The sequence below is a fragment of the Dipodomys merriami genome, unplaced genomic scaffold, assembly GCF_024711535.1.
Source record: "Dipodomys merriami isolate MVZ:Mamm:240054 unplaced genomic scaffold, mDipMer1.0.p SCAF_4, whole genome shotgun sequence".
Taxonomy (NCBI): Eukaryota; Metazoa; Chordata; class Mammalia; order Rodentia; family Heteromyidae; genus Dipodomys; species Dipodomys merriami.
In genome coordinates this window covers 60,599,387-60,610,573 of record NW_027205603.1, presented here as the reverse complement: position 1 = coordinate 60,610,573, position 11,187 = coordinate 60,599,387, and positions in this window count along the sequence as shown.

Here is an 11,187-nt window from a genome sequence, read left to right as displayed (position 1 = left end):
TGGATAACACACCTGATGAGATCAAGACCTTAGGTATAGTAGATCTACAAGCCCAAGTGCCACTAGTTTTGGCAGTCCCTGAGAGCAACTCTGAACAATTCCCCTTGTCTACTCTCTTAAGACGCTTCATCCAGTATTATCAAACTTTGTTCATTGGGGGAGAGGGGGAGGCACCCAAGAGAAGAGGGAATGGGAGAGAATGATGTAAAGGATGCCTCTGATCAAGAATCACTGGAGACAAATGGACATAATTAAGTGGCAAACCTCCTCACATTTATATTTTTATATAGCTACAGATATATAACGTATCATATAACCATTTGAAGCACACATTAATATTGAGAGATGGGTATCTATTCAAATCATATGGGAGGGTCTTAAAATGCCAACTCTAATTCAGTGGGCCTGGAGATCTGCAGAACTAATAAACTCCCATGCTGCTACAGACCACACTTTCATGCAGCACACCCTAGTATGGTTGTTCTCAAAACTTGAATGTGTATCATAGCTACCTAGAAGGCTTGGACCATCACTTGGCAGTTCCTAGTTCCGTATGTCCAGGATGACACTGAGAATGTTTACTTCTAACTCGTTCCCAAGTGATGCTGCTACTACTAGTCAAGGGAACATACTGAGATCATCATCCTTAACTCACTCTGGCCTCACCTCTGCTTTGTATCTCACAAAGACAACTGAGGCTCACATTTAAGAAACCTACATTGTGGGTACCTGTGGCACTGGCGCTTTCCTTCATGCAGCAATTATCAAATTATTATCAAAGGACATAATTTACATTTGAAATTAAGAAAAATATCAAGTGAAGAAGAGATACACTGTTTTGTGGCCATTCTGTCATAGTAGCATCCCAGCTTCTAGGGATTTATCCTCATGATTTATGTTAGTTTCAGGTGGTCATAAACTATTCCTAGTTTCATTGTAAGCACGTGATTCAGACCTGACCAATCAGATTATGTGTTCCTCTTAGCCACAAGGCTAAGATAGGACTGTGTTCCAATCAAAGCTAATAACACGCATTGAGGTTCTCTAGAGCTGCTGGAAGAAAGGCTGAGACTCATTTCCACTTGATGTCAGTAAGGAACACATGAACACAGTACTACAGCAACCATTCCACAAACAGGGAGGTTGTCAGAAATAGAGCCAATGCACAAGAAAGAAAGGAGGGAGAAGAAGTAAGACTTGCTCTAGTGACAAAATTTAATACCTTGACCAAGCTCTACCTAATGGGGGGGGGGGATTTTTTCTTTTTCTTTTTGCCTAAGCTTATTTGGGTTGGAGTTTCTATGACTTAAGATGAGGCTGTTCACATATCCCCTTGGTTTTCCATAGAGTAATGAAAGTTTTTCTTCTAGCCTTGCTAACAAGGATCAAGCTAGGTGGTTTCAAAACAGAGAATGCAAGTGAGTGGTTTAAGTGTGACCATTAGACTAACGTATGACAGAGACTCGGCAATGGCAGCTTTCATTTCCACAGCAGCTCCCCCCAACTCAGTAGAATCCCAATGTGGGCTACTAAGGAATAGTCTCAAGGGTTAATCAGTATGAACAAGGCTTTATGAGTAAGTAGTAGGCGTCTCTCTAGGGATGAGTGGGAGCAAGCACACTAGGCTCTGGAGAGGCACCCTAGAGCATCTTAAAACTTGAGAACTGGTGTTTAGCAGCAGCAGTAGGTTGTAGTAACAGTGATGACGGCCACCATGGACTAAAATACCAGTCTTTCTCTTGTTTTCTTACACATACACTGAAATTCTTGTATGATTCTGGGGGAGGAATACACACTTCAGTAATTGCTGCAATAATACAGTTAGCAGTACTTGGGTTTGAACTCAATGACTTAAGCTTGCTAGACAAGTGCTCTGCCACTTGAGCCACACCCTCAGCCCAGTTAATACTTACAAGAGGCTTCAACCCAGTGTGGTGGTGAATCCACACACACTAAAGGAGGATCCTAAGTTCAAGGCCAGCCTGGCTACATAATAATACCAGTTATCAGAAAACAAAATCAATAAATAAAAATAAAAAGGCTTCCGAGAACTTCTTGGTTCTGTTTACCTCTAGCATCATGTGAGGACTCAGCAAGAGGCATCATCTTGAAAGCACAGAGCAAGACTTCACAGGTACCAAAACTATGGGTACCTTGATCTTGAATTGTGCATCCTCCAGAGCTGTGAGAAATGCTATCATTTATAAATTACCCAGGTTAAGTGTTTTGATATAGCAGTAGAAATAATTAGGTACCTGGTTAGGATCTTATAATGATCCAAGACTATATCTTGGATTTATCCAGGCCATTTTACACACACACACACACACACACCAGGCCATTTTACACACACACACACACACACACACACACACACACACACACACACACACACACACACACACACACACACACACACACACACACACACAGTTTTATCCCTACATAGCAAACCCTACAGTAGCCCATTCTAAAGTCACCATTTGGAGATCACAGCCTCTAAGAAAAATATTTTGGACACATATTGCCAGAGTAAACAGTACAAGAATTATATGTTACAAGCCAGGCACTGATGGCTCACATCTGTAATCCTAGTTGCTCAGGAGGCTGAGATCTGAGGATCATGGTTCAAAGCCAGCCCAGGCAGGAAAGTCTGTGAGACTTATCTCCAGTAAACCACCAGAAAACCAGAAGTGGCACTGTGGCTCAAGTGGTAGAGTACTAGCCTTGAAGAGCTCAGGGACAGCGCCCAGGCCCAGAGTTCAAGCCCCACTATGTGAGGGGGGCGGGGGAAGACATACAGATCTTTCCTGCATCTCTTCTATTTTAATTTAGAAACTTTGTTGCAACTGTTTTAGTTCTTATATAGACATCCTAATTTTTCACTATGAAGTTTTAGCTGCTGTTGCCATCTTAGTTGGTTTACAATCCTAACGTATATAATGTATTAACTCAAATAATCTGAAACACCTGGAATCCCGAAACTCTAGGTGGACACTGAGAATAACAGGGCTCACCTGAATGTGACAGTACAGTGCTGAAGCAGAATGCTGCCTGTGGGAAACAGGACAATACTGCTAGGTGCCACCAGGGGGTTCCAGTGAGGCCTGAGAAGAGGAAATTCCACTCCGTGAGGCTTACAGGAACCCAATGCTCCTATTGTGTTTCTTTTTTTTTTTTTTTTTTTGGTCCATCATGGGGCCTAAATTCTGGGCCTGGGCACTGTCCTTCAGCTCTTCAACTCAAGGCTAGCACTCTACCACTTGAGCCACAGAGCCAGCTTTTTCTGTTTATGTGGTGCTGAGGAATCAAACCCAGGGCCTCATGCATGCTAGGCAAGTACTCTACCACTGAGCCACCTTCCCAGCCCCACACTGTGTTTCTTTAACTGGAAAAACTTCAAAATGGTTTTAAACATAATAATCATCATGATAATAGTGACAGTGAAGAGGAAACTAAAAATACAGCTTAGGGAAAAAATCAATAGTATTGTGAAAATGTGTGCACAGTTGATGGCTTGCCTCAAGATATGCATATCTACCAGTGAAGACGTTTATTGTTTTATAATTAGAGGGCCTGCTTAGATGGAAACCCAAGCTAATGAACCATATGACATGGGGAAAAGTGCATTAAAAGGGTACCTGTTCTTGCTGGCATCAAGCACTGGGTCCCTGCTGGGGACAGGAGCTAATGCTCCTCTACTCTAGGAACAGAGGAACTAGGGGTAATCCCTGCTTACGGTTTGTGGATATAGCAACATAGCTGGCTTCCACTCTGTATATTTAAAGGTTTACAAAATGTCTTCCTTAGACCACTAGGGCTTGGAATGTAGCTTAGTGGTAGAATACTTGCCTGGCATGCATGAAGCCCTGGGTTTGATTCCTCAGTACCACATAAACAGGAAAAGCCAGAAGTAGGACTGGCTAAATAAATAAATAAATAATAACCTGTTGGGGCCATCGTACCATTGATTAGAATTCTCATTTTTATCTCTGAAAGGATTCAAGAGAAAACAGGAATTACCTCCTGACATAGACAGAGTTGTTGTTGGTTTTGTTTTTGTCTCTCCTGAAAGACAGTTGAATAGGTCAAAGCCAAATACACACTATCATTAACACGTTTTGCATGTGTTAATGTTCTGCTCCAAAGTGCAGGTGTACCAAAAAAGGCAAGCAACATTCATAAAAGATCCAGTTAAGCATGTGCTATATGATTTCCTTCCTTTAGTAAACACTGGAGATCGATATTCCTTTTACAGATGAGGATTAAGCATTTGCCAAGCTTCTCACAAGTATTTTGTAATAGAGAGTAGACTATAAATCATTTGTCTATGTTGGTCTTTCAAGATTTTCACTTTATTCTTAAAAATCACAATATATGCTGTGTAACAAGTCAAACACAGATGTGCTAGTGCTTCCTCCCCATCAAAACTCTACCCTGTTACTCCTTACAGCAGAGATGGTATCCTGCCACTTCTTTCTCAAGTAATAATACACAAATAAAGCCTTCTTCTTTTCTTCCCAAAGTCATTCCATTAATATTACTTTGAAGCTTTATCATCTATGACTGAATTACAGGCAGCTTTTCAAATCTATTAGATAATCCTCTTTTTGTAACTGAAACGTTCTTTGTTGCAGATGATCCATAATTTATTTATCATTTTGTTGAAATTCAACTTGTCTTTTTTTTTTTTTTTGCCAGTCCTGGGGCTTGAACTCAGGGCCTGGACTCTATCCCTATGCCTCTCTGTGCTCTGGGCTAGCACTCTACCAGTTGAGCCACAGTGCTACCTCTGGCTTTTCCTGAGTTTAGTGGAGATAAGAGTCTCATAGACTTCCCTGCCTGGGCTGGCTTTGAACAGCAATACTTAGATACTTAAATCTCAGCTCCTGAATAGCTAGTATGACAGGCATGAGCCACCAGCATCTTGCTTTTTTTTTTTGGTATTACAAATAAAACAGTTGTAAACTCTTACACACATATCCTTCTAATCTGGATTTCCATAAAGTGATTACCATATAAGTGAACAAATAATGCTGAATGTAACTTTTATTTTCCACAGACAGCAGGCTACATTTCCAGAGGTATAGAATTTATTCATAGATGTGATATATGAGGATTCATTTTTCTAACCCTCTTTCCTCCTGGCACAAAATAATCATCTCTTGTTAGTGGATTAGAATGATGTGGTATTGTATTTCTAATCTTTTTTTTTGGGGGGGGGGCCTGAACTCTGGGCCTGGGCGCTGTCCCTCAGCTCTTCAGCTCAAAGCTAACGCTCTACCACTTGAGCCACAGCACCACTTCCGGCTTTTTTCTTTTTGCTTATGTGGTGCTGAGGAATCGAACCCAAAGCCTCATGCATGCAAGGCAAACGCTCTACCACTGAGCCACCTTCCCAGCCCTGTATTTCTAATCTTTAAGTTTATGCTCCTTCTAATTCCCATGTTTTCAATTAAATAGTGACATGAATAGCCAACACAACAGTGACAGTATCTCTCTTCTCTACAGGCCTGGTAAAGTCAGTGATACAGAAGGCAAGATTTGCCTGAAATTCCATGAAATGCAAACTCTCAGTTAGTAGTATGAAGTCTATAGCAGGAAGCATTAAAGGAAGAAAGAAAAACTAAACCTGGTGGTTTCCAACAGTTCAAGAGCAGGACCACCTGGATCACCTCCAGGTTAAAAAAAAAAAGAGCAGGACCAAATTAAAAGAGAGAATATAAATGGAAATCTAATTTTATTTGTTACTATTTTATTAACATTGCATTATTAAGACCTACTCTTACAGGGGAGGAAGAAGGGAATCCTGACTGGTTCCTCCTCCTCCACCATCCACACAGACACACACAGACACACACAGACACACAGACACACACAGACACACACACAGACACACACAGACACACACACACACACACACACACACACACACACACATCCTGGCTAATAATTCTGCATGTTGAGTGAAACAAGGAAGTAAGAGTCACATATTGCGAGATTTCATATTATATGTGTCATGATCCATGAGCCTCAAGTAAACCATGGGGAACAGCAGAAATATACAGAAACCTAAGTGATGGCAGATCCCAGCAGTCCCCAGTGGAATTCCTATCCTAAAAAGAGAAGACTAAGCCTAGATAGGCATTGCTGGGAGCAGGACTAAGAAGAAAGGAGAACACTGAGAAAGGAAGAAACCAATCAAATGAGTGCCTAGAGGCTCATAGGGTAGCTAAGAGTAGCTCTATTTCCAACGAAGAGGAGCCCATGGCAGGATGAAACAGGATGCCTGGAGGTCAGTGGCTAGTGAAGGAGGTGGAAAGGCCTAGGCCAAATGTGGAGCCCAGGTAAGAATCCTAGTCTGAGATCTGCCTACAGAGATGCCATAGGAAAGTTCCCCCACAACAGAGAGGCCCTTAAACTGAGGATGGGGGACAATTATCTCCCCTCTCTCATCATAGGACTCTCTTACTGCCAGTTTTGAAAAATTCAATTCATCCAAAAATAAATGATGAAGATCAACAACGGAAGGGCAGCATAAGTGTGGAGGGGAGGGGAGCTTGGAAAACATTTCATCATGCATGTTCCAAGACAGCAGCTGCCAGAGCCTGGAAGCCCCTGGGCTCCAGGAAGAGGTGCAGGGCGTGAAGCCCACAGTGACTTCAGTGACTGGAGGGAAAGGAGACGAGGCCGGGGAGAAAATAAAGTGCGAACATGAGCAGGGAGCAGTGGGAGAAGGCCCTTGCCCGGGCGCAGGCGTGGGTGAGGGCGTGGGTGCAGGCTCTCTGGCAACCATGAAAGACAATGGCGGCACTGAGTAGGAGAAACCTGGGCAGCCGGAGTGGGAGGAGCCTGAAGAGGAGTTGTCCCAGGATGAGGCCCAGGGCTCTCAGCCTCCAGACACGGATCACATCACCCTATGCCGCACTGTCAGTAAGTTGCGACTGCACGAGGTAGAGCGCATTTTCCAACGCACTCAATATCCTGAAATGTTAGCTAGGGAGGATCTGTCAATACCCCCCAAGTGCCACTGACGCTGAGTGCCAGAAACCTGAAAACCAGTGATCTTCCTGGGCAGCCATCCTAAAACCTGCTTCAGGACTTCAACACTCTCTTCATATGTAGGCTTATTTGTTTTTTGTCTTTTTCATATTTGAGGAATATGTTTTGAGTGATGGTCTTTTTGCTGTGAGAAATAGTAAACCCCCAGCCTGCAGAAGTTTCTGTTACCAACAAGAACAGGACTTAATAATGAAAAAATAAAATTAAACGACCAAATAGCCTCCATTTTCTTCTATAAAATGAAAAAAAATAAAAAAATAAAAAAACAAAAATAAATGATGAAATATTGTAACTCAATATTCAGCCAAAAGTGGCATAATAAAAATGTCTATAAAAGTCCAGAAAGGAAAAAAACAGAAGACTGGAGTAGAAAATCATCCCCTAGAGAAGTGGCGCTGTAGCTCAAGTGGTAGAGCGCTCGCCTTGAGCTGAAGAGCTGAGGGACAGCGCCCAGGCCCAGAGTTCAAGCCCCACGACTGACAAAAAAAAAAAAAAAAAGAAAAGAAAATCATCCCCTAGAAAGAAATTTTAGCACAAAGACAATTTTAAGCCAGTAATTAACCATAAATCTTAGAAAAAATACTAACAAGGCAACAGCAGCTGTGCAGGAAGGTAACAAGGCAGAAATAAAAGAGCTGGCAGGAAGGGATGGTCACACAGTAGAAAATGACAGCAAGAAGCCCCAATCGGGGGACTGGAGATTTAGAAAAGAATTTTTTTAATACAAAATATTTACAGAATGAAATCAAATTACAGGGCTGGGAAGGTAGCTCAGTGGTAAAGCGCTTGCCTTAGCATGCCTGAGGTCCTGGGTTCGATTCCTCAGCACCACATAAGCAAAAAGAAAAAAGCCGGAAGTGGTGCTGTGGCTCAAGTGGTAGAGCACTAGCCTTGAGCTGAAGGACCAGGCCCAGAGTTCAGGCCCCACGACTGGACCCAAAAAAAAAAAAAAAAGAATGAAATCAAATTACAAAAGAGTCATGGGAGAAGAGATACCATTGTAGAGGCTGCTTTGAAGGAACAGAAATTATGAAAAGTGAAAAAGGCAATACAGAAATTTAAAAAAAATCTTTGCGAGGAAGTGATAGCCAAAGCGGGCAAATGAAGTTACACCAGTACGATGTTAGACTCAGTGAGGAAAAATAAAACAATGGAACAAAAAAATCATGGCTCAATTTCAAGAAAAGTTTGAAAGTAGGACTGGAGGGAGCACTTAGTCCAGAAGACAGCCCTAGATTCAGGAAGTTACAGGGAAGGAAGACATGGAGATGAGATACTAAGGACTGCTGAGCTGGGAGCAGGTCACAGGTACCTTAGTCTCAGGACCCTGCTAACCCCAAAGGAGCTGCTTCTGAAATGTGGCACCATGACGGAGATAGGACACTATAATTCTAGCTACTCAGGAGGCTGAGACCTGAGGAATGTTGGAAGCAGAATGCTATCCTTGGGCAAAAGAGCTCAGGGACAGTGCCTAGGCCCCAAGTTCAAGCCTCATAGCAGAGTAGGGGGGAGGAGAGAGAGAGAGATAGAGACAGAGACAGAGAGGCCATATTGAGAGATGATGCTTCAAGAGGTTACTCAACACAGGAGGACTGCATGAGCAAACTTCTGGAAGATAGAAATTTCTGAGTTCAGTCTTCTGTGTTATTCAGGATCTTCAAAATTACTTCTCAGGGTATAAAAGATCCAAAAGAACTAGTGCTTTCTGAGCACTACTGTGTGACAGGCACAAGAAAGAGAAAGTCTCTATGTACATGATCAAATTTCTCCTTTAAAACAACCCTTGGGAAAACCAATGCTCAGAGGAATCCAGTAATCTGAATTGGACTAGAACTAGTCCAATGGAAGTCATTACATTTAGTAGACCACACACTTGTCCACTTATCAGGTACTTCTGATTCCACATTCACTTGGTTCTTTTCCACACAGAGCTGTTTTGAGATTGTTCTAATCTCTCTTTTAATACAGTGGGCTCTGCTCACATTAATAATCAAGGTTATGGTAAAACAAATTTCAAGTAACAGGTGCCTTATTTACAATTAGTTTATAGTCTTTTACCACACAATACTCAAATGTAAATGAGACTCTAGTTTTTAGTGTGTGCATATATATGAATGACCTGGGGCTTGAACTCAGGATCTGAGCATTTTTCCCCACCCTTAAAGCTAGAACTCTACCACTTGAGCCACAGCTCCATTTCAGGTAATTTTTTTTTCTGTCGGTCGTGGGGCTTGAACTCTGGGCTTGGGTGCTGTCCCTGACCTCTTCATTCAGCTCAAGGCTAGCACTCTATCACTTGAGCCACAGCACCACTTCCAGTTTTCTGTAAGTTAATTAGAGATGAAGAGTCTCATGGAAGTTCCTGCCTGGGCTGGCTTTGAACTGTGATCCTCAGATTTCAGCCTCCTGAGTAGCTAGGATTACAGGCACGAGCCACCTTCTCCCAGCTCCGCAGCTCCCTTTCTGAAGTTAATTGTGGATAATAGTTTCACAGACTTTCTGCCCCAGCTGGCTTTGAACAAAAGTCATCAGATCTCAGCCTCCTGAGTAGTTACGGGTTACAGGCCTGACCCACCGGTGCCCTTCAGTTTGGTTTTCAGTATATTTTAAAGATCAAGACAACACAACACACTTACCCCTTAAAGCACCCCCTCTTCCCCATCAAAGATAGATCTCTAATCTTTACATGGTGACAGCCTTCTGAGTGGCTGCAAAAGAGGCGCACTCCTACCTTACACGGAGCCATAATGAGGATAAATGTATGAAGATCCTGGGGCTGATAAGATATGTTTTCTTCGGATTACATGTCATCCTAAGCAAAGCTCTTACGAATAAATTAGGAAACAAATTCTTTGGCTGGTGTCATTAGACTGTCATAAGGATGGAAACAGCAAGTGTGAAAATGGACTTTGCTCGAAAATCAGAAAAGCACTGGTTCTTTCTAGGTTCTGGGTCCTTCAGGAGCGACACAGCACAAATGGCCTGGGAGTGAAGCCGGGTGGGTCTGGCGAGCCATCCGGGATGCAACTCGCCCAGGCCGGCGCAAGCGGCTCGAGTCCCGGCCCTTCCTGACGGGCTCCCCGGGGTCTGCTGAGAGTCGCAGCTCGGCCCGCCCCCGGCCAGGCCATCCCAGGAAGCCAGGTCCGGGCTCCTCCGCCCCCGCCCCCCGCCCCGGGGGTGGGAGCTTTGTTCTGGGAGCTAACTCCCGCCACAAAACCAGTCTGCGGAGTATCCCCCGCAAGCCCCACTTGAGATGCGCGATGGCGCCCGTGGGCGCTGACGTTCGGGGAGTCAGCTAGGAGATCCCTAAACTTAAAACACCCGATACGGGCTGGCCGCTCGCCGTGAACGCTCGGAGGCGGGCGGCTCCCTCCCGCGCAGGCGGGTCGGGCGGGCTCCGCAGGGCGCGCCGGCGGCTCGCGCGGGCTCCGCAGGGCGCGCAGGCGGCGGGGCGGAGCCCCGCGAGCTCGGAATCCGCACGTGGCGGCGACAGCTTCCCCCGAGCAGCCGGGCCCTCCAAGGGCCCCGCTGCACGCGTGGGGATGGCGAATGCTGAGGAGTTTCACCCTCAGGACCCGTGCGTCGGCGGCTGCAGAGGGTCAAGGAAGGGTGCGGCGAGGCGCGAAGGTTTCCCGCGCGGGGCCTGCGGGGTGGAGGCTAGGGGGCAGGAGGAGGGAGGCGGGCCGGAGGAGTGACCCATCCGCCGAGAGGATGACGCGGCCAGCGAAGAAGCACCGGACAGAAGGACTAGGATGGGATGTTACCTGGAATGGCGGGCTGAGGAAGGCGTCCCGAGCGAGGTCCCCCGCGGGACGACGGAACCGGCTCCGACCAGTCTCCGGCGCCGGCGGTTCCGAGCGGCCGTGCGCCCGGAACGCACGAGGTCCGCTGAGAGCCCAGGCTGTGTTTACATTCCGCGCCTACTCCACGTTGTGCAGCCGTCCTCGCCTGCCATTGGTCGGCTTGTCAGCCGAAACCTCGCTCCGCCCCCAGGGGGCGGGGCCGTGTGGTCCCCGCGTCTCTGGGGAAAGACTAGGGTTCCCCAAGGCCTTGGCGGGACAGCAGAGCGCACCCCGGGGTGGCCACTTCCAGGCCACTCTTTGCCCGTCTGAGTCACTCCCGAGA